The sequence below is a fragment of the Pteropus medius genome, unplaced genomic scaffold (assembly GCF_902729225.1).
Source record: "Pteropus medius unplaced genomic scaffold, Ma_sr-lr_union100, whole genome shotgun sequence".
Taxonomy (NCBI): domain Eukaryota; kingdom Metazoa; phylum Chordata; class Mammalia; order Chiroptera; family Pteropodidae; genus Pteropus; species Pteropus medius.
Window position 1 is genome coordinate 596,869 of NW_024340695.1, and position 24,381 is coordinate 621,249.

General features: G+C 39.2%; 1 pseudogene; it reads right to left on the bottom strand.

Annotated features, from left to right (window-relative positions):
• Positions 1-23,467: 23,467 nt before the first annotated feature.
• On the bottom strand, positions 23,468-23,589 carry LOC120604116 (uncharacterized; annotated as a pseudogene).
• Positions 23,590-24,381: the final 792 nt, after the last annotated feature.

Sequence of the window (24,381 nt, forward strand, 5' to 3'; positions counted from 1 at the left end):
GCAGTTACTATCCCCAAATCATCTACACAGGGCTATAAAGATCTGGACACCTCACTTCAAGTTGGAATAATTTTGAATTACCACCCCGGCTTCAGAATTCCCTATGACGTCATCCAGCACCTCTCTCTCAGTTTACACATAAGGATATATAGAGGAAATCTCTTATGACCCGCTGACAGAGAAGGAAAAATCCTAAGCTTGGTTCACAAATGGGTTAACTCAGGAAGAGAGCGCAGGGGGAAAATGAACGTCAGTCGCACTACACAGTGGTGGCCTTGAAAGGCAATGATGAGGGAAATGCCTAATAAGCCTGTGAATAGAGCAGTCATGGTGGCTGAGATGAAGGCTATGCATAGGCTCAATGGTGCAGGCTCCCACTCACCACAGCAGATCTAGCTACTGCCTCAGCACATACCCAGCTGCCAGAAGCAGAGTCTCTCACTTGAAGAGATCACCATCCTCTTGGCGGCATGTTGACTACATTGGATACTTTTCACCTTGAAGAGGCAGTGATTTATTTCAACAGATATCCATACTTATTCCAGGCATGAGTTTGCCTTATCTGTCTTCAGGGCTTCAGCCAGCACATTTTCTGTGAGGTATTTGAAGCAGCATATGGCCAGGCAGGGTTAGAGACCACAGAGAATGTCCACTTCCTGACTTGCCCACAGGGCCCCAAGATTTGTTGTTCTGCCACGGGAACACAACTATCTGTTGATATTTTTATCATGGGTTGAGATATTTGGCAAAAAAATGTCATGGGCCATAAGTTATATTTAAATTAGCAACCAAACTCTGGTCTTAGGAAGGATAGTGTGATGTGGGATGTATGCATAGTACATCAAATTGTGGGAACTAATTATGCATTACCTTCAGCCTGGATCACCTTTTGATCTCACAATCCTTTATTAAAAAGATTCTTGAGAACTTGTGAAAGATCCAGAATAGGGCAATGGAAATTATGAAAAATAGAAAAATAAGATGAAAGAAGAAAGGTTAAAGTTATAGATATTTTTAGCATGCTCATCTTTACATGTAGAAGCTAATAGCAGATGGCACAAAAGTAGAGTGGCTCTGATGTTATAGCTTAGGCTGTGTTGGATGGGAGTGATCACAAATATTGGTGGGTGTGGTTGTTACTAACTAAAGTTGAAAATAAAGGAAGAAGGGTGAAAAGACATCTTCCTTCCAAAAGAGACTTTTCAAAATTTGAAGACTTCTCCATGGCACAGCTGTGGGAGTGAATAGGGAAATGTGGGAAAGGCAGATTTCATCGGGAGGCTTAGGACTGGCAAGGCGAAGGAAGACCAGAGTCCAAGTTGTGAAGACAGTCTCTTGGGACTCTCCAGCTCATATTCAATTTCCTGTGTTGAGGTCTGAATGGGAATCCTGATCTTTGGATTCAAAAATCCGAATAGGCAAGGAGCGTGAAACAGCAAAGGATGATGTGCTTGGGCAGTGGAGAGGCTGGAGCAGAGTGTGGCCACTGATTATGAAATGTGCATTTTCTAGGGAGAGAGAGGCATGATATTCATCAATTTATTGAAGCTTTCTATGACTTAAAAATAGAGTAAAATGATTAGAAGTACCTTGGGCATACAAGATCCTTCATGATTTCTTTTAAATTTGGCTTTCCAGCACTTACCCATCCCCTTGGCATTGCTTTCTGCTGATGACCTATGCATCATTTGCCCACTGGTTTCTCCTCACCATGCACAGCCATCCTTGCTGTCTGGGATGCCTTTCTCTCCTATTCTTCTCAGAGAATATCTCCTCATCTTCAGAGAACCAGATGAGCCTTCCTCAGCACCTAGACAGAGTTGGCTGGTCCTACTTTGTCACTACCTCTCTTGTATACCTGATAAAGTGGCATTAACTTGGTTTATTACAGGTCTGTTTCCTTCCTTAGATTGTGAGTTCCTTAGCACAGGGACTGCCTTATTTTCTTTAAAGGCCCAATGCTTAGCAGGTGACACAATAAATGCTTCTCGAAAATGTAAATTTAGAAATGAGTAACTCAGGAAGTGGTTCATTTGATGTCCTTTAACTTGTCCCCAAATAAGGAAAACATTTTTAGAAGCAGAGTAAGAAGTATGAACTTACGCAGGGAAGATATTTATTAAGTCTATGTAAAATAAATGGTAACGAACATTACTGAAAATATCTTCTAGGGAATCTAAGACCAAGATAGAAGCCCATTTGTCTCTGCTGACAGAGATAGGGTCTGACTCTCATTCTCTTTTCTGTGATCTTGTGATTTAGGATCTAAATTCCACAAAATAAACAGCTGATAAACTGTACCATATTGGAATACATATAATGAGAAAAGAAATTTCCTTCATTTTTGCCTTCTCTTCATTGTGTAACCCAGTCAAGTGTTTCCATGATGAAATATTGGTCATATTCAAGGAGAGAAGGCAAGAATAGGTGATCGTAAGAGTTGTATGTTTTGATGGGGGAAGCATTCAATTTTTTTAAAATCCCATTTATTTGGTCAAGCAATACTTTTTTGTGTTAATAAGCTCATTTAACTCACTATTTCAATAGGAAACAATCACTAATTTAGACTATTAAGTTAAGCTACTATAAAAGTGATATTGTAGAATATTTAAAAAACAATGCAGTTAGTACTTGTAGTGCATCACTAAAGGAAATAGAATACAATAAAAGATTGGTAAAGAAATCCAGGTTGTGTGTTTTAATATATATGACTCAGTTTTAAAAAGCCTAAACCATTTATGTGCAAATAACCACTGTAAAAGTATTTAAAGATTTAGTTCTCACAAGTAGGATTAACATGGTGGTCTCCTATAATCTTATTAATGTATTTGCTTGTATATACTGTATATTTGCCTAACCACTTCTTTTGTCAAAGATATTAAAGATATAAACTTCAGCTCTAAATATTGCGACCAAAAAATTATCCAAACGAAGTTGTAACTGAGCTGGTGTTTATTCTAACTCAACCATTTGTGTTGTATCAACTAAAGATTTGCATCAGGAAAACAATGAATATATCTAGAAACATTTTGAATGCTCAGAGAAGAATTTGACCAGCAGGATGTCATAGTCTAAACAGCATGAGGATCTGTTTGCCTCATGGTGGGGGTATCTGCTTTCTCAACAGATTCTGAAGATGGAGAACAGAAGGACTTGAAGGACTCTTGTCCCGCAGTGTAAGCAGATAATGGCACTTCAACTGCTTCTCTAAGACTGGCAGGAGGTTGGATTTAGCAATTTTGTTAGCATCTTCTCATTTCTTAATATCTGTATCATTAGTTGACAGATGGATTTCTGTCTGAAATCTTATTTCAAGAAAGCGGCCTCCTGCTAGATAATCTCCTTAAACTGTAATTGACAAGTGGAATGAATTTCAATTCCCTAAATTTTGAATGAGTTTACTAAAAGTTATCCACTGCTTCTATTTGTGGAGCACATTGTTTCAATAAATATTTATTGAGCACTTACTGTGTGCCAAACATTCTGCTAGGAACTGGGATACAATGGAAAATATGAAAGACACTCTCCTAATTGTTCAATAACAATCAACGAACTAGGATTTGAATGCAAATACTCTTACATAATAGAAATTTTCGTGTTTATCAAGAAAGTTGTGACTATAATTCTGTCTTGGTTTTTCTTTACGTTTTTAGGTGGAAAAAAGGGGATATTTTCTAGGTTATGAGAACTTTTTTTTCTCTATAAAAAGAGGAAGCAAGCTCTCTAGTTAGCTTTTTCGGACCACAGATTCTCAGTTTGGGAATAGTCACAAATGAGGTCAGAGAGAAAGTCTCTTTGAGTTTTGAAGGCCAGTTATTACAGATGTGTCTGATAAACCACGTCCTATCTTCTTAGCCCAGCTCTTGAGGCTTTACTTATGATGGTGGGAGAATTTATCTTTATATTGTTCTCCTGCCACTTTCAATGATATTGGGAAGTGATGTTCTGCCTAAAAATTTGATTTGGCTCAAGGGAGATGCACGTAGCATGGACAGAGCTTCTTTGCAGATGTGCTGGGCTCCCTGGGGTGCAGTGTACAGAGTAGGTATGTGCCAAGATACTGCTTTCTCTCCTGCTCTGGGAGGCCAAGGAGGGGCCTAAGACAGCCTCTTGCCATAAGTTGCCCAGTCCACTTATGCAATTGCACTGTATGAGTTTATCATAATATGACTTCCCAAACATAAGTTTGGGGAGAATTGTCTTAGGGTATGACTCAGAGGGAAGAAATTCAGCTTTTAGGCAAGGCCCTCTGGTGTGTTCCAATGCCTAGGCCTAGCTGGGCTCCCAGGAGTCATCAGGAACAGGGAGTTGATGAAAAGGAAACCAAAATTACTGTGCTCAATATCATAAAATACTCTTTCTGTTGTGGGCTAGAAAAAGTTTGGCAGATTTTTGTTTCTTTGAAGAAAATATATATATATTTTTTGTTCATATAACTTTGGACTGCACGGCTTTAGAGAATTATTTTTGTTTTGGGGATGTGTATGTCTGCATCGTGCAGGCATGTTTTGTTGAGAGTCATCTATCGTAGAACAAAAGGAAGAATCTGGGGACATATTACTTTCAGATCACACTATGCTGAGATTTCTATGGGGGACTGTATTTGAAATAACAAAGCCCAAACTGGATTATTCAAAGCACATCTTTGACGAATAATCACAGGTTTAGAAAGGTATTGCTGGGGACTGTGGAAGCCCACAGATTTTCTGGGTAGGACAGTGGATTGGTCCTAGAGAGGGAATGGAGATTCACTTGTGAAGCATTGAAGAAGTAGCTCTCCTTCCAATGGCTAAGGGAAAGATGGACTTAAAGACAGATAATTGAAACTTGGAATTGGCTATATCCTTAGAAGGGTTTACCCTGGTAAGTTTCTGTTGACCTTGAACAATCATGTTTAGTGTTTAACATTAATTTATTCCTATGTTGTAGTATCCTCTAGCTATCTCCAACCTTTACTAAAGTCTGTTATATCCACGTAGTCTGGTGTATTACATGAAGAACTAAAGAAAGGAGCACTGAACACCTCTCTTTTTGGCCTTCTCTGCCCAGGCCAGCCTCATATTAAGGAAGAACCATGTTCCTAACCTTTAGGGGGGTTCCAGAAAGCAACACAGGTGGAGACCCAAGGTAGCCTTGAGACCAATGAGAGGATCAAATGATAGGTGGACAGCAATGTGAGTCAAAGCTACCTCCTCCCAACTGTGCTAGAGGAAGGTCAACCTAGAAAGGGAGGGTAAAGAGAGGCAGCCTCCAGCCATCACTTCAGCTCACTGAAGTGCTGTGCACACACATTCTTCTTGGATCCATCTGAAGGATGCCTGCCTTCTTCATGTCCTGGAAGATGTTGTATGTGAGTGTGAAGCAGAAGGTATCAGCCATACTCAGCCAGATACATGGAATGCTGAGAACTCTCATAATATACATATTTTATATTCAGCCATTATCTTTTGGGAAAAAGTAATATGCTGGTTAACTTTATGTGTCAACTTGTCTAGATTATGGTGTTTAGATTTTCAGTCAAACACCAGTCTAGATGTTGTTGCGAAGATAGTTTTTAGATATAATTAATATTTATGATCAGTAGACTTTGAATAAAGCAGATTACTCTACATGATGTGGGTGGGCCTCACCGAATCAGTTGAAGTTTGCTTTAAGACTGCAACATCGATACCCTGCCCAAATCTCCTGCCTGTTGGCTGCCCTGCAGATTTCAGACTCAGGATTAAAACATCAACTTTTATCTGAATGTTCTGCCTACTTGCCTCCCCTACAGATTTCAGATTTGCTAGGCCCCATAATTATATGAGCCAATTCCTAAAAATCAATACATCTCTCTTGATAGGTAGATAGATAGATATTGCACCTATCTATTTACCTTTATATATGGTATCGATAGATATTGCACCTATCTATTTACCTTTATATATGGTATCTATATATTATATGGCACATATCAAAATGTATAATACGTTGTATATAATTATTTTGTGATATGATTATATATAATATGTAATTATATATAATCTATGTATATTATATCTATATATTATATAATGCATAATATATAGTATATATAGTATCTATATAAACCTATATCTATTTATCTATCTATAGATCTGTGTGTGTGTGTGTGTGTGTGTGTGTCCTATTGGTTCTGTTTCTCTGGAGAACCCTGACTAAAACAGGAAATCTGAAAAGCAATCCATATTCACTGTGTTGCACTGGAAATATTCATCGTCCTAATAAATTCAGCATATTTTGCTGACTTCCACCTAGAATCCACATGAACATAAACCCAAACCCTTTGCCTGGTTAGAAAAATTTGTAGTACTCTTTCCTTGGTCAGAGTTTCTGGGTAAATATCTTGCGAAAGCATTGTCTACTTGCCTCTATCTCCTTGATTCCTATCCATGGACTAGAAAAAAAGCAATGCTCAGACCCTTATGTTCTCTCAGGCTGTCTTTGTCCTGTTAGCAACCGCATGTGGCTGTCTGTGGTAAGTAATTGAACAATTGCTCAGGGAAGTGCATGTACTAATGGTGCATGGCAGCTTTACAAACACTGTCTGTCTGCGTTAGACCTGAATTGTCCTCTGATTTAAAGATTCTTCTGTGACTATCGGAGTCTTGGGGATGATGCTGGCCAGAAAGAATGTGCATGGCCATTATTTTGCCAATTTTATAATTCATCTTTTAATAATCTGTAACTGAAGAACTGAGTGGAATTCATCAAACCCAGCCTTGTTTCTCACGGGGGAGCTTTCTGTGTTTTGTTACTGAGCCAAAGCTGAATGCAGCTGTTGGAGCTGTCACCGGTATTCTGGTTCACCCAAATATTGATAATAATTACTCTTGCTTCACATGGAAAGCATTTATTTAAATATCTATAGTGGAAAGACTTGTTATTGATATTAAAGCTTTACAGCGAGTATGTTAAAATATGGATATGACATTCATAAGCTATGTTTGGAAAAAGCTGTATCTTTCTGCTGCATAGTATGCAGGACCCTCAGTTGTATTGTTGACCATCTGTTCTTCATAGAAATAGGGAGAAGTTATTACCAGGGAATAATTAAACCTGCAGAAACATCCAAATGCTGACAGGCTACAGCCATCCCCAGCACCACACACAGCAGCCTGTGAGGATCAGCAAAATCAAATAGCCAAGGCTTTCAGTCTGAGGGGGGTAAACAGCATAATGAATTTTCCTTACCCTGTCATTATTCCTCTCCTGGATTACAGTAACAAGCAAGTCACATCACATGTATGCACCCTTCATGCAAAGTACTTTGGAGTGAAGCCTGGGGCCTGATCCAACTGGGAATGACCATCTTATCATTGCAGGAATGAAAAGCTGCTTTTGACCCTTGTCAGCCACCTCACTGGGAAGCCCTATGCTAGTACAAACCATTACTTTATATTTCCTTCTTATTTTTCCTTTTCTGGTCTCCTTGCCTTTCCTTTTTTGCTTTCCCTGAGTGGTCTTCTGTCTCATGAATCAAGTTTTCTTTATTCTTTATGATGTGGTACATGTTAGCTGCTCTCATCAAGATGATTTTATTTTAAAGGTAGTGTCTAGTCACCTCCAAGGGAATGTTCAGGGCCTTGACTTAGTAGGTTCTGAATAGAGGACCTCAGCTGGGGCTCAGCTGAATTCACAGCAGGTTGCATGACCTGATGACCGTTTGTAGGGGGCTAAGGAGATCTTGTGAGAAACAGCCCTGGAGGCTGGGGTAGGCTTTTATATCAAAGGCTTACTCATCAGAGAGAAGGAGAAAGATAGCCTAGTCCTGGAGCTGTTAAAAGACTTGAATCGCAGCCCAGCCCCTAGAGCACATCTGGGCTGAGAAGAGAGAGACAGCGTAAGTAAAAACCATGCTGTGATGCTTTGTGACACACTGGGGTTCAGTGACACACTGATTAGGGAGCCATTTAACAGAATATAATACTAAAGGAGGGAGCCTCCTCTCTTCCACAGGAAGACTTCAGTGCCTGAAGCAACTGTGGGCAATAGGAGACCTCAGTCTGCCAGGTCTGCCAGATGGCCACTAGCAGAGGCCTGCTGTGCCTCCTGCAGCACAGCACCCAGCCATGCAACATGGGTGCTGTGGGAGTCAGTACATGTGAGACACCCTCTGGAGACTCCTAGAAATACGTAGATGGGAAGCACTCTTCAGGCAGCTGGAAATTTCTTATTAACACATAGGACTAGAGTCAGCATACCTAGGAGATGAATGCTAATATATTGGACCATATTTGTCCAAATAGGATTCCTGGGGGAGTCTGAGTTCTATTAGACTATTCCTAAATGAATGGACAATATACCTTTGCCCTTCTCTTACACGTGCATTAGGTGGTCCATCGTGGGTGGCACGTCCTTAGTCCATGTATTCTGAATCCTTTGCCAGAAAGGCTGAGCTGAGTTCCTGAAGAAAAGCTTCTGCATTTCCCAAGTGAACCCTCACCTTGATCTTAACCAAAATCAAGAATAAAAATAGTTTCTGTCTTAAAATAGAGCTGAAGCCTAAAATTTGAGCAGCTTTCCAATCAATAGCCTGTTGGCTAATGAAGTTTATTGTCAAGGAGTAGCTTTTGTGACTTAAGTGGATTCACTGGAAAGACAAACTGGAGAGAACTTTAGGAGACATAATATTTTTAAGACAGAAAAATACTGGGTAAGAAAGAAAGTGATGAAAGAATGTTATGCTTGGCTAAGTCAGTCATTTAATGACAAAACTCCCCTTGTTTAAAGTGGGAACTCTCTGTTTTGGCTGTTTGATGTAGTCTTAAAGAATATTCTTAATTTCTCAAGGCTTTGTTATAAGAAAGCCAAAATAATCAGAGTTTACTGATAGGTTTCAGAGGACTTTTGTTTTAGGATGGAGTGAATTGAGATTCAGAAAGATGTATCATGTAATTTCATAAGAATTCTTTATAATGCAGTATGAAATTATGTTCACATGCTCTAAAGTGTTTCTAAACAGCTCTGGCCACATCTTGGATATTCATTGTCTGAGAATGTATAATTTGAGAAATAGTAATGAGACGGCAGAGTTTTATTCTAACGGATATTTGGGGAGTTGATCTCCACTCACTTGAACGTCATGTAAGCTTTTTTTCTCAGACAACACTTAACTCTAGCTACCTTCACAAATCCATAATTTCTAGAGCTTTCAGGACAAGTTCTTCCAGCTTGGGCTGGTGGTCTCTAATATTGCAAAGAATTTGTTGATCCATGGGACCGTTTCCTCTCATTTGATGCCATGGCTTTAGGCTCTGCCTTTTGTTCTATTTTTATTTCTAACTAGCTGTCAGTTCCTTGCTAAGTTGCTGAGTAATAATTAAGGCCTTAGCTTAAGGCAAGGGGACTGAGCTACCCCTCAAAAAACAATTAGGCAAAATTTGGTGTATTGCTACTATACCAAATTAACATATTTTAGGCGAATTTTAAAAATCAGAATCTTAAAGAGAGTTTTGTAATATAAAAAAAGCTTAAAAACTGAGGACTTAAGGAATTGTGTTTGTTGGCGTGTCTAGGCTAAAACTAATGGTGAAATGAATGGTGATGTAATTGATATTTGGGAGAGTAGGAATGTTGAACAATATCCTTTAAATTCCACTCTTTACAAGGCTGGTGTTGCTTGTGGGTTCTTCCAAGAAGCTAACAATTTTTACTTTGTCTTCCATATGAATCAGTGGTTTGGGTTTCTCAACTTATGCTTTGCTTACAGATATACTTCTTTCAGAGGAGCTGTTCCAGGCTAGAGAAGTTGCATACAAATGAATATATGATAAATTTAATACTGCTTTAACTCTTTAAGGTAGCAAACTTTTAAAGACTTTTTGTGTGTGCATGTGAGAAAATCTTATATGGTGAAGAATGGTAAAACGATTCATTTACTTAGGGAGCCCGGGTTTATCAGCACCACTTAAAATGGAGAGATCTTTTATAGTGCAGTCTGCTATGAAACAACTTTTATCTGAAAAGTCGGAGCATCAGATTTCCTGCCCTCTCCCTCATTGCTGCTTCTTCTGAATACAATAAATTTTTTTCTACTCAGACATGGATTTAAAAAAGTAAAGCAGTGTGATTATAGATTTGAAATATAAGGAATATAGGCCGTTTAAAAAGGAAACTGTTGGAGAATTAGAATTACTAGATTTTTTTTTTTTTTAGTGGAAAGCATGCCCACAATTCACAGGCAAAGAGAGGCAATGTGTAATTTTAATATTTTGTATTTCTTTTTTGAAGGCATGACAGTTTGGAAATGAAAATGTCATGATATTTAATGCTTTTATTAATTTTAAAAGCCGATTTTTGAAAAGACACACATTTGTGTTTCTGTATTACATTTGCATAGATAAATAATTATGTCTTCCTGTTCCATTTTTCTGTCGTTGCTTTTGTTTATGTTCCGCAGGGCATTTGTGGGCACCGACCTTCATGTGGGCTAGACTGAGGCAAGGGGGGGGTCAGAACCCTGGGTGGGGGTAAGGATGTAAACAATGAGGACCCAGGATGAACAGAGGCTGTGGAGTGGGAGGGTAGCTGGGAGGTGGGAGTTGGAAGGTAGGAAGAGCCCTAAAGTAAGCACAGCAAGGGGATCATTGTGGCAAGAAAATGGGGAAAGGCTGAGAAGAGCTGAAGTAAAGAAAATAAAAGGACCAAAGAAATGAGCGAGAACTGAGAAGCAAAAGGGAAGGAAAGAGCAGGTATTAAAGGGCAGGGGATGGGTATGATAAGTCAGAAAGAGATCGCAGTCACTCTGCTGTGGTCGCTTCCATTTCATCATCAAAAAGGATGAGGTGAGATGTAGTGGAGAAGAGAATCAGGCTCAGGTTGAACAAGGGATGAGAGAGACAACACAAAAATGCAAAGAAGATAAGCGAGGAATATATATTCTACATAAGGGCAAAAGGTAGGGGCATGAAGGGAGGTGCTGGCTCTGTTTTTGGCATTGGAAATAAGAAGTGATTAATATAAGACTGAGAACAGAGGATTGGTCTTGGAGGGCAAAGAAGTAGTTTTCTAGAGAGTTCTGCTTCGCTTTGTTTCTCTCTCTCTCTCTCTCTCTCTCTCTCTCTCTCTCTCTCTCTCTCTCTCTCTCTCCCACTGAGAGCAGGGATGAGGGGGCCAGGAGGAGACCCTCCTTTACCCCACCCTAGCTTGGCATGAAGTATATGCAGACAGGTGAGGCTGAGGCCAAATAGTCCTGTGGATGGTTGAGACGGTCCCCCAGAGAGAGCCTGTGGAATCTGACAGATGTGTGTTTGCATTCAGTTCTGCTATTTCTGCCTCTGTGACCTCAAGCAAATGATGTAAGTTCTCTGAGCCTTTTCATCTGTAAAATGGAGATGAGAATATCTGTTTCTCCAGGTTGCTGCTGGAAATGAGATATTGTGCAATGTACCTGAATTGGATTCTTAATCTCTTTTTAGCCCATTTGGTAAATAGCCTCATGGGTGTTGAGAGTTACAGCTCTGTTGAGTGCCCTGGGAATGCCACTGAGGAGCACACGGTTCCCTAGGGACTGGAGTGGCCTTTAGTCCATCACAGGCCTGGTCCCAATTTCGCCACATCTAGTGATGGTACAACTTTAAAACTTCACCTGTCTCCAGGACAAGTGGCCTGCAGTGCACTGGCCCTTACACATCTTTTTGGACTAACTTGCTTAGTTAATCTATCTACATGCCAAATGTGTGTCAAAGCAAACATAGCCGATAGATTTCTAACTTTCTAATTTTGACTATAATAATCATTATAGCTATAGATCTTTTTGCCATGGAGTCAATTATAAATAATGGAATAAATGGGATTGATATTTTTGGGCCTGAGATCCTTGACTAATGAATACACTTTAAATTTTATAATGTTGGATTGCCTGTGGGCTTTAAAAGAAGTTTACATTTTTTCTTTTTTATATGAAACAGTGAACTTATGTTTTGCCTCCAAGTACACATTTCTTCTCTTCAAGTTTAGAGCTGAGACTTCGTTTTTTTTTTTCCTCTACTACTATACTTTTTTATATGCCCATTCTCATCTTCTTCCTTTCAACTTTTAGTTGCTGGATTTTGGCTATTATTCATCCTGTCTGTCTGAGACTCAATTTTTGGATCTGCAAAATAGACTTAATATTACCTATTTTGCCAAGCTATTGTGAAGTTCAATGTGACTATTCAGTTAAGCACATAGAATATATATGGGAGGCCCTCAAATAATAGTTGTGAATGAGCGTATTGTGGACAGAGATTCTGCATATGTTTAAGTGATTAATTTACAAACAATGGGCTGAGAGATGAATCAGAAAAGGCAACTCAATCAAGAGGGAAGAGATTTAAGTTCCAGCTTCATACGGACTATCATGTCCCTTACCCACTTTCTGGGAATTTTTCTCCCAATCACATTGTTGCAGGGGAAGCAGTCCTAACAATGTGACCACGTTCTTGGGTTGTGGGTGATTGGTCATCTGAGCTAGGCTGGGTCAATGAGTTTATTCCCTGGAATCTTTGGGCTTTATTTGGGGAAGTTAAGGAAGCAGGTTGAGAGAAAAGCAGGAGTAGAGGAAAGAGAAATTGAAGCTGCAGACAGGGCTTGAATTCCTAGTTCTATCTGGTTCCCATGTCTGCCTATATTTCTGTCTTTGAGTTCACTCTCATAGCCCGATAGTAATTATTCCTTTTGCTTAAAGTTGTCTGAGATGAAGTTTTGTTGCTTGTAACTTAAGAGTTTAATACAATGACTAACTAGACATGAAAATATCTGTTTTTTCATCTGTAAAACGAGCGGTATAAATTGAATTATCTGTAAGTCCCTTTCGATTTCTGGGATTTTAAGTGTATGTGTGTGTGTGTGTGTAGGTGATGGCACAGTCTGGGCAATCAAGAGATTCCATCCCCTGCCAGACAAGTGCTGAATGGAATACTGATGATAAATGGAACCAGAAACTACTATATTTTGGGACAGTAAACACTTCGAGGAGCTTGCCAACTGTGTATATGACACAATACATAAGTATTAGAAATAATAGCTTTCAATTACTTTCCTTGAGCCACTTCTTAACTCTGGGTATTGATGAGCATAGGTATGAATGTGGCAAGGAAGGGTTTTTAGATCATCATTCCAAGAAAACAGGAAAATACAATTGAAAATTGGTAAATATGCTGCAAAAATGAGGTAATTTCAACACCATTTGATAATCTCTGAAACCTGCATCTGGGACAGTTCTTTCTGAATAATTTCTGAGAGACGAGTGGTGTCCTGTCTTTGAAGCAAGAATGATGGGTGCCCTGCAGCTGTCCCATCAGAAGGGAACGTGCCAGGTGCAATATGGCATTCTGGCCTCTTGATGATGATTCATGAGCTTTGGGCTTTAATTACCAGGTACATGATAAAGATGTAATTTGTCATTATTTTAGGGAATATAGTTTAAAAATTAGAAAAAACAAAACTCAGCTGTATCTTATTAATGGTTTATTTAAAGGGATCTTTGCGCTAATCACTTGTGATGGGTGACTTTTGTTGCCTTATAGCTGGGCTGAAAGAACAGTTGCTATTTTTGTCTTTTAGCTGGAGTTAGCTTTCATACATTCTAAACTCAATTTTGCTCCCTACCATCACATCAAAAAGCCACTAATTTATCAATAGAGGTGACTTGAGTTCCACATCTATGGTGGAGTCAGCTGTCTTTGTGGATAACACTCTCATCCCACAAGCTGCTTTGGTTAGTGGCTAAAAGCTCAGACTCTGTCACTAGACTACCTGGGTTCAAATTCCAGCTCTATCACTTATTATTTGTGTAATCTTGGAGTTATATAATATTTCTGTACCTCAAGTTCTTCATTTTTATTATGAGGATAATAACCTTGATTGAATGGATAACTATATGCCAAGCATTTAGAACAGTGCCTGGCACCTGGCAATTGCTATGCAAGTGTTTGCCATGATTATTCTTCATTGGAAATAGTGACTTATTTCTTCATTAGAAGAATGGGCTGAAAACTCAAGTCACCTCTACTTTCAAACCTTAAGCTACACTAAGATAAAATTTGTTTGATGTCTGATGTTTTCTAAGAATGTCTACACGTGGGAGAGACTGGGAAATCTAATGGTGAAAGGAGATCCCTGGAAAAGAGCCCCAGACCATTCCTGTCTGGCAAACTTCTACTTCCAAGGAACGAGCTGCAGGGCAGGTTGGAGATTTGCCTCTTCTGAGTTCCTGCTGCCAACCCCAGGAGTCATACCAGAGGGTTCCCCATGGAGACTCCCAGTCAGAACTATGACACTGTGCTCCTCCCACAGTAACGATGCCATAGAGAGTTTGAAATAAGCCATCTTCCAATTTTTCACAGTGTGGCAACAGAGAAGAGGTTCATGTAAAAAAAAAAAAAACAACATCATTTTTCATTTTCCAGGGTATCACTCACCCATTACAAGAACACAATCGAGGCAGCTGTGAGGATGCAGAGCATCAGGCCCCAAACCAGCTGGCAGATCAGAAGGGGTGTTTTCTGGCTTGGCAAAGCTGACATTAAGTAAATTGTTAGTGCTGGCTTCTACAGTGATCAGCCTAGCTTTAGGCAATGGGAGCTTAAGGTAGGAAAAATGAAGCCCTGTTGTATAGGTTTCACAGTTTTAAGGGGATTTTTCTGAGTGGCATCTTCTTTCCCAAAAAAGAATGACTCGAGAAGCTTTTATATACATCATCTTTGCTGCATTGTTGGGCAACAATTCTCCATGGGTCCCTCTTAGTTCTGCATGTCTTATGAGCAGAGACACTGGAACAGAGACACTTGCATACAATCTTTCCGAGGATTTTTGTAGAGGGATCAGCCAGAAAGACAGTGTCTCTCTATTGGGCAAAGCACAGGTAATCTTATTGTCTAGTATAATAAAGATTGTGTCTGCTCCTGGAGAAAGGGCCCACCTGCTTCCATGATCCATTGTAAAAGATTTGGATTCCTTCAGCTCAGGATTCCCCTCTCATAATGCAACCTATTATGTACACAAGTGTTAGTATCCCCTTTCCACATGGTCTCAGAATTGGGAATTGGGGCCTAAGGAACTGGCACAAATGAATGCCAGTACTCTGGCTACTGCTAGTGCTGGGAGTAATAAACTGTCCTTCAGCTCTGACCCCGGAGTCTTGTGTCTTCTACCAGCATCTACAAAACTGTGGTAGGATAACCTGCTCTCTTGCAAGTAGAGTAAGATCTCTGATTCTTTATAGTTTTTGACATGTATTCTTTCTAGGCTAATTGTAATTATAGAGCACATTATAGTATATCAACAATTTATACAGTTGAATGTGATTCTCAATGGCACACACTAGCTGCATGAATCAAAAATCTCTTTTCTTTCTGCCAGCTTTCTGGTCTATGCCACTTTTGGGAGAACTTTTTATTCCTGTTTATAAATTGAATATTTTTCTAGGATTTAAGATCTAGTATGACAACTTATATATTATTATAGCTTTCCTGGAAAAAATCTACTTCCTCTCCCTAAGATTCTCCCTGGCTTTTCCCTTTTAACTCTCTCCATTAAAGAACCCAGCCTCTCCAAAATTCCCTTCCTGGAAGACAATTCTGTGTTTGCTTAGATCTGTAAATACTAAGTAATTGAAAGAAGCCTTGTACATACCACCCGAGGTCTGCCTGAATCCAAACCTCATATGCTTTCTGCTATTTATCATTCTACTTTCTGTACTAAAAAGAGAAACCACTAATATTTACTGGCCAGAAAATGAAATAAGAGCTTCACATGTAGTCTCTTTCCTAATTCTTACAACAAATCCATGAGATAGGTACTTTTATTATCATTTTCACACAAATTAAAAAAAAAAAAAAAACCTAAAGCTTAAAAAGTTAGCTAATGTTTATAGTCTAACACAGATAGTAAACAGTAAAAATGCAGTGGGAACCCAAATCTGTCTTCTTAACCACCAGACCATGGTGCCATCCAGGGAGGTCCTGTCCAATTGGTCTCTAAATAACATAGTAAATGAAGTAGGCTTTATTGGAATAAATTAGGCCTCCCACAAAATTTTCATTTTGGGTTTCAATTAACCTAAAGTTAATTGCAATGAAGTGAAGATTACATAGTCTTGATTCCCTTTTGTAAAGAATCAAAAAGAGAGTTATATTCCTTCTTATCTCTTTTCAGACTTGTTATTTTGGCATTTGATAATGTATTTAAATTAACATAGAGATCTTTTTCCTTACCAGTGATGACTATTGAGTAATTTATTCATCTTGGCTTGGTCAAATGGGGACTATATTGCTTATATAGTGATGATGATAGTAGTATACTAATAATTTAACCATAATATAACTGGGGGTCCATTTTCTCATTTATTTATACCATATCAGGTATAAACGACTGTCAGATGGCCCATCAGCTAAGAATTAATTTTTCTCTGCTTACTTGTGCATGTTTTATTTTGCATAGTATTCTCTTACTTAATTCCTTTGTTAGATCTCTTATGTTTCATTAAGTAAGTGGTACATTATTTGAACTATATTTAATGTCATAGTATTTATGAGCCATTATTTGAAATAGAAGGAAAGAAAGCCTTACTGAGGTACTTCATGGTATTATAAAGACAGCAGAGTAAACAAAAAAAGAACAAAGTGGGTCAAATATAGGTCCAAATTCAGTTCCTTCATTCATTGGAGTGATTTTGGTAAGTTTATTAATCCCTATAAGTTTCGGTGTCTTTTTTTTCGTTTGTAAAATGGAATAACATTATCTAACCTACAGAGTTTTTGTGGAAATTAGAAATAATGTATTTAAGGTAACTGGAACATATTAAGTACTCAAAAAGTGATCATCATTGCTGTTTTTAAGGTTATTATTATTATTGTTATTATTAATGTATATAATTACTAAGTGGCTGATATGTATGAGATAGTGTTCCAGACGCTGTACATGGATTTCATTTTAGTTCATCCTGACAGCAACCCAATGATGCAGGCAATTATTATTTCCCCAAATCATGCAGTATGTGGTAGATCTGAGATTTGAATTCATTTCTTTCTCACTTTATAGTCTACACTCTTGATAACCATAATAATAAGAAAATTTTATCCAGAATCAAATAATCTCACCTTTGACATTTAACAAAGCACCAAAGAATGTCTGGATGCAAATGTGGTGTCGCCTATGAAAATGCATGAGACCTATGCACTCTTGGAAAGCCACAGCTCTAAGGTTAAAGAGCTCTCACCACCATCTCCTAGAACACCTTGCAAATGTTCTGCTATAACGCAAACAAACTGCAAATCAACTTAACTCATTTGCTATTAAAATGATTAGATTCTCTTTTAAGGAGTAAATTTGAATGTTTCGAAAGATATAAGGAAAATGCCGTCAAGGCCTAAACTGTTTTTTCACATACCGGTGAAAGTAGTGGTGCCATGGTGTGTGTGTGTGTGTGTATGTGTGTATATGTGTGTGTGTTTGTGTATGTGTGTATGTGTGTGTATGTGATGTCTGTGGTGTCTCAGTATCTCTATAGATCTATTTAGATATACAGCTATGGAGTCTTACTAATGAAATAATAAATCATAAAAGTAATTCCTTTTTTTCCCCAAGCAAATTTAAATATTTCTGACTTTCTACTTTCATGGAACATAAATTAAGATTCTCTTGATACAAAAGAATATTCTACCATAAGTGGACGTTCCATACCAATCATTTAATTCATAGTATTTCGAACTTTAAAAATGAATAAATTTGGCCACAAAATTCTTAATTTTAACCTTTGGGCTTCAGGATACCATACTCTTGCCCACACTATCAGCGGAGATGTGGGGGGTGTGGAAGTGTGGGGGCAGTGGTGGTTCCTGTCTTCCTTTATGGCATATGGTTACTATATTTCTATGGCAACTGGTTTGGCATTTTACAGGACTCAAAAGAACCCATTCTGATATGTTAAAAGCACCAAACAGCAATTGTCATTTAACATCAATTCCAGTCTACCTCTAGTGTTTTCCCTCCATTTAAAGACTTCCTTCAATTAACTGCTTACTAGTTTCTAAAAACATGTCACATTTTCTCATTCTATTTTCTGTTTTTTTGAGAATGTCTTTTCTCTTCTTTTCTCCTGTCAAAATCCTATCCACCCTTTTAGGAAGAGCTACAGAGTCATCATTCCTGGAGATCCATCCCACTATTATACAAGCCGGAAGGTTTTCCTACCTTTATAAAACTGAGTTGTCCTGTGAATTAGACGTTTAACTCAAATATCTTTCAGGTTGGTGAGCTATTTGTGTATTTTAATCTTGCCGGAGGAAAATTGTTATCTGCACCTCTTTATTGCTAAATAGTGCTCGAGAGTCCTTTACTATCAATAGTAGGTGCCCTATATAGATTTCTTAAAAGAATAACTAAATAAATGAAGATCTGTTTGAAAACAAAACAGACACTGATGGTGTAGCAGGAAAGCTACAAAAGACTGGGCTGGAGACCCAGTCCTGTTGCCTATTGCATGCGTGACTTGGGAAATAATATAACCTCTCTGAACTTAGTTTTTTCATAAGTAAAAACACAAGTGATCCTGCCGCTGTTATTGCTCTGCCTACTTATGGGATAGTTGTGGGAACGAAATAAAGAAATGTGTGCACATGCAGAAGTTCACTGGACATGCTGACCTAAGCTATTAGATGCCCAGACAGCTGGATGATTAAGTTGACATTAGACACTTTAATAGCCAGGTTTACATACTATTATTATTTTACCTCATCTAAGAATATGTTTTCGAACTCTTTGGATATTATGTAGCAAAGAAGGTTAACTTACTCCTCACCTGTCTTTTCGTTCATTCATTCATTCATTCATTCATTCAGTAAATATTGATAAAATACCTACTATACCAGGCACCATGCTAGGCATTGTGGCTATAGAGATGAAAATACAGATATAGTTCCCTGCTCTCAAGGACCTTGCGTTCTTCTGAGGGAGACCTAAAATAGGCCTAGAAACCAATGAGCCCACAAATAAAATAAGTTTAGATAGGGATAATTTCCAGTAAGCAAATGCAGCAAGGTAATGTGCTAGAGAGTAAATGAGAGTGGTTATCATTAGCATGGTCAGAAAAGACTTCCCTGGATTAACCAGAAGAAAGAGAAGTAACATGCCCTGCAAAAGTTTGGGGACTGCAAGTGCCAGCAGTCTGAGGTGGGACCAGGCTTGGAACAGTCAGAGAGCAGAAAGAAGGCCATTGGGCTGAAGCAAAACAATCTGCAGGAGACTGGAGGTACTGAATGGTGGAAAGATGATCTATATGCACAAAACGATCAAGAAAGAGAAAAGCAGTACATTTTCTTGGGCAACAAAGATCAAAGATTTCAAGATTGGTTTAATTCTAATGAAAATGTAGTTCATTGGATTATACTTTAGGATATTTACATTTACCTAGTGACTCTGTTAGGGATGTTTGAGCTTTACTATTTTTAAAAATTATTTTAACATTAATAAAAACAAAGAGATCTTAACATTCTTCATGATTGTCAATATTTTACCAGAATAACATATTTTTTTTTCTTTCACTATATGTCATTATTATTATTTTGGTGATTTACTACACCTTTTTCTGTCATTTCATTATAACCAATATTTAATAGAAAGTCTGAATTAAAATATTTAAACATTTGATTTTATTGCATTCATAGTATTTCTTTTCAGTAGGAAGTGTTAAGCTCTCTGCAGGTACTAGGGGGAGGGGAAAAAACCCGTATACACACGAACTTAAGTAAAATTGTTAACTCTGATAAGTGCTAAGAAAGAAAGGTTATATGGTATTATGGGAATTCTTAATAGTAAGAATTGACCAAGTCAGAAAGGTCAGGGAAGGGTTAACCTACTCAAGAATTATATACTAGCAATCTCACTTTAACGAGTGGATTGGAATGATCTTCATAAGCTTTTATCCTGACTGTGGCGATAAATTACATGTAAATAAATATGTATTAAAATGCTTCAAATCAATTTAGTCTCTTAAGCATAAAACTTTTCCTTTGTAATCTGCTTCTACTTTTAATTTGCTCAGCAAATCAATATCCTCTCCCCACATTTTTCATATTCACAAAAGGGAAGTCAGCCCTGTTGGTGTTGCACATACTGCACTAATTAATGATCACTGACGACAGTTGGATTACGAAGAGATATATCCTGTGTCCTTTAAGTTCTCTTCTCCCTTTCTGCACACACCATCCTAGACATTTGGGACACAGTTGCCAGAAGCTTCTAAGTGCTTCAATATCTCCTTCCTCTCTCATCACCTTTCAGTCCACACCTCCCTGCATATCATCCCTCTGATCACCGAGGTGCCGCAACCTGCCATGGTCCCAGCAGCTTCCTGATGCTGAAACCCTCTCAAGTAGATGGCACGTCTCCCTCCAAGCAGCAACTTCTTGCCAGGCATTGAACTTCAGTCTCATAATGTGGAATTTGTCAGGCTGAGAACATAAGTGCTCCAGCTCATTATTGGCTGATAGAAAGCATATAAAAAAGGACTTTAGAAACCAAGGCATGAATAAATAATTTCATGTGCAAAGCTGCAGTGTGGCGGTCCACGGTTTAAAGCTGAAAGTCTTTCTAATGTATTGCCAGAGGATTAAATGCTATCACCATGTTTCAGGCAGTAATTTTTATTGCATGTTTCATTCAGGATTTGGCATTGGAAAAGAAAGAATTCTGCATACATCAAATTGAAATTAGAAGGCAATGTACTGTTATTTGAAGCTTGGGTGCTATTGTTTTAAGAGCATTATCTTCTGTTGAAGTGTTTTTGTTTTTTTTTCTCGCCTTGTCTCTGTCTCTCTTTGTCTGTCCCTGTCTCTCTCTCTCACCCTCCCTCCCTCCTGCTTCTTCCCCCTCTCCTTCCCTCTCTGCCCTCTATCTCTATTTCTGTCTCTCTCTCTCTTTCAACAGATACTTATCACCTTTCCAGTTTTTGATAAACCTTTTCCATAATGCCTAGTACTTTTCAAAATTATTCTTCATGATGATATTTACAACAGTAGGTTCTCATTATTAGGAGAGCAACAACTTGTCTCAAACTGCATAGAAAATAAGAAATTAAAATAGGTAGAGAAAAAGATCTGGGACTCTTGTCTCTTACATACAAAATAAAAAAGTGTCCACAGCGCAGCCTTTGGGCGTAAGATTATAGCTTTGGATTGGTCACTCTGACTCAGTGAGAAGCTTGAGGATCTGCATTTCATTTAAAGTTATTTCAGGCGCTGGTCGATTGGGCCCCTTGAGAGTACAGGCCACACTCTAGTTTACCTCAAGGATGGCAAGCAGAAGTTCCCCGACTCTCTGCCATCAGCTCCCCTTCCTTTTTCTAATACTTTAGCCCTCATTTCTTTCCTGTAATAAGGAAGCTAAATTTTACCTTAATAGCTGTCACTCAAAGTCCTCTTCACAAGGTAACTTTCCTTGTCAGGAAAAGGCACTGTGATTTTGACACTAACCATGGTGGAGAGAAGAGGAGATGCAAGAATGGGAAGCAGCTGGGGCTGATGCTTCATCAAAGAAAGCAAGAGAGAGATGGCACTCGATGAGCTGGGGAAGGAGTACACAAGATGGACAGGTCTACAGGCTGGAATTGTGGTATGAAGGGCCTCTGGGCCCCCGAGGATGGAGGGGCTGAAGCACACTTAAAAACCGTAACGCCAAAGTTTCCATTTGAATTCTGAGGTGGAAATGCCCCCTCCATCTCCCTCTCAACACCTTCAGCACAGAGGGCGATGGTGATGTGTTCCTGCTGTGAGTGGGCCAAAGGAGGGCCTGGGATTCACGTAGAGGTAGAACAGCACATAGCCAGCCTGAAGCAGCAGGAGGCCCGCACAAGAGTTATGCCCTTAAGAGGCTTCGTGGAAATCTTGGGAGTGGAATGTGGACTGCCCTTGGTTATGGAATCTGGAGGTTTGAGCCAATTTTTTCTTGGGTCTCCACAGGGCAGGAGAACTTCCTGCTAACTTTGGGTTATCGTATATTTTCAAGGGACCTACAGTACAGTACTTTGTAATAAGTGTTATGAAAATGAATGTTAGCGAAGTAGTTTGCAAAGATCTTGGCTTGCAGCCAGACAGAATGAGGGTAAAAATGTGCTTAGTAAAAATAGGCAATTAAGAGTTATTATTTTTTTTCTAATGCGCTGGTTCATTGCAGAGTATTCTATTCTGTTTCTATAAGCATTTTTCTGTGGAAATATATTAGAATTCGTGGGAAATCAGTCAGAGAAAATCCACTTATAACTCTTCATGGGCTCATGCTCTAACATCCTTCTGAGGAATAAGACTTTCGGAAGAAATCATATCATATTTCTTATTCCACATACTTTCAGGGAATATTCTCCTGCAGATTGCTTCTTTCTTGGAATTCTTCTTCCCACCCTTGTCTCCTTTCTTAGTCACGTATGAATAGATAGCACCACCTTACCTGTGGGCGGCTACAGCAGATGGCTGCCCCATTGTGGTGGCTTGGGGAATGTTCCCTCCTGAGCCCCTCCTCCAGAGGTTGCATGGGGCATCTCTCTAACCTCTTCTCACTCTCTTTGGGACCTGCCTCAGAGTTCTGACCTTATCTTCTCCCAGAGGACCTCAATTGCCCTTCATTTCAGAACTTTCCAGCTTCTCCACTTAGGTGGGAGGCCGCTGTCAATGAAAATTCAGAATAGCCTGAGGGGGGTTTTCTTCCAATACATAGATAATAGAATCTCAGAATGCGAAACTTTTTAAATGGGCTTTTTTTCCATCCTGTAGGAAACTATTTTTACTGTTAGCATAAAGTGTAGCTTTGCCTTTCTCTTTTGATCTCTGTTGAGTGAAAAATAATGCAAGATGTGTTGTTGTATATGGATGTATTTGTGTGTGTGTGTGTGTGAGAGAGAGAGAGAGAGCGAGAGAGAGAGAGAGAGAGACAGAGAGAGAGAGAGACAGAGAGAGAGAGAGTCTGTATAGAAGGAAAGTGGGGAACTTAATGACTTAACTCACTGATGAGCAAACACTTTTCGTACGGGACAATTATGGAGCTTATTTTAAAAGCATTATCTTTTGTATTAGTACATGTAATATCTACAATAGTAATTGAAACATTCATTTTTATTACCTTGTCACTAAAGGGCATCTTTTTAAGGAGGCATTCAAATATTAAAATAACATAGCACAAACAGCAGAACTTGATTGTTATGCTGTGCCTTTGTACATTCTTCGTACAAAGAGTGGGACTGAGAGGAGGGATTTGAGGAATTTGGGGGTGAGGATATGAATTGGGACCAACATTCAGCCACAGATCAGGCAGTGATCCTTCAGTGCCTGGGAAGCTGGAGGACAGATGCTGTCATTTGAGAGAGTGCTCTGACAAAAATGATTTTTTTTTTTGGCGAGGCAACCCTTGGTTGACCTCGCAGATTGCAAAGACCTTGTCAATTTACAATCTCTTTCTCTCTCTCTTTTTTTATTTACGCCTACAGCACCTTGTCTTCCTAGGTGGTCTCACATCCAGGTACTAGCCAGGCCCAACCCTGCTTAGCTTCCGAAGAGATCAGACAGGATCGGGTTTGTTCAGGGTAGCATGGCCGTAGACTAAGAATAAATTTTAAATCTTCTGTGAATACCTGTCTTTACTTTTTTACCCACAGCCTATATCATTTAGGCTTCTTGATTGTAAGCAGCAGAAACCAGCTCTGTTTTAAACAAAAAGAGGATTTGTTGGAAGAATATTTGGGGCTCACGAAATCAGTAGGATGCTGAAGAAGAATGGAAAGCAACCGAAGTCTCCTTAAGACCAGGCAACAGAATTACCCCATCTCGGGTCCCCTACACAGACTGGCTGCTCTGCACAGCACCTACACAGCTGTGAAATGTGTGACCCCCAAACATCTCATCCTTCCCTCACATGCTCTGGATCCAGAGTTCTGGGAGTGAATGTTTACTTGCCTTAGCTTAACTCAAAGGCCTTCCCAAGAAAGTTGCACAGGGCTGGGGGAAGAGGAGAGTCAGGCCTTGCTGGCATCCATGGTGAGTGGCAATAGGTGGCAGTTTTCCTTCTCACCAAGACCATACAAATGGAGGCTCTCCAGAAAGGGAGCCTGGGGTTTGAAATGGAAGACAGTAGGGAGTTGAAGGCTGTCAAGCTAAAAAGTGATTCACGTCTACCTCATGCCTCCTAACTGAGCCCCAGGAACTGGGGTACTGCAGAACCTCCTCATAGGTTTCTCCCTGGTTTGAGTCTCTTCTCCCCTCAGCCCCAGACCTAGTCTCATACACCTGCTGTATTTCTGGGAGCAGCTTCCCAGGTGGAGACAGAGCATTAGAAGCTGGCTTCTGTTTGCTCACCTATCAAATGAGGGTAACAACATCTACCTCAGAGTGTCAT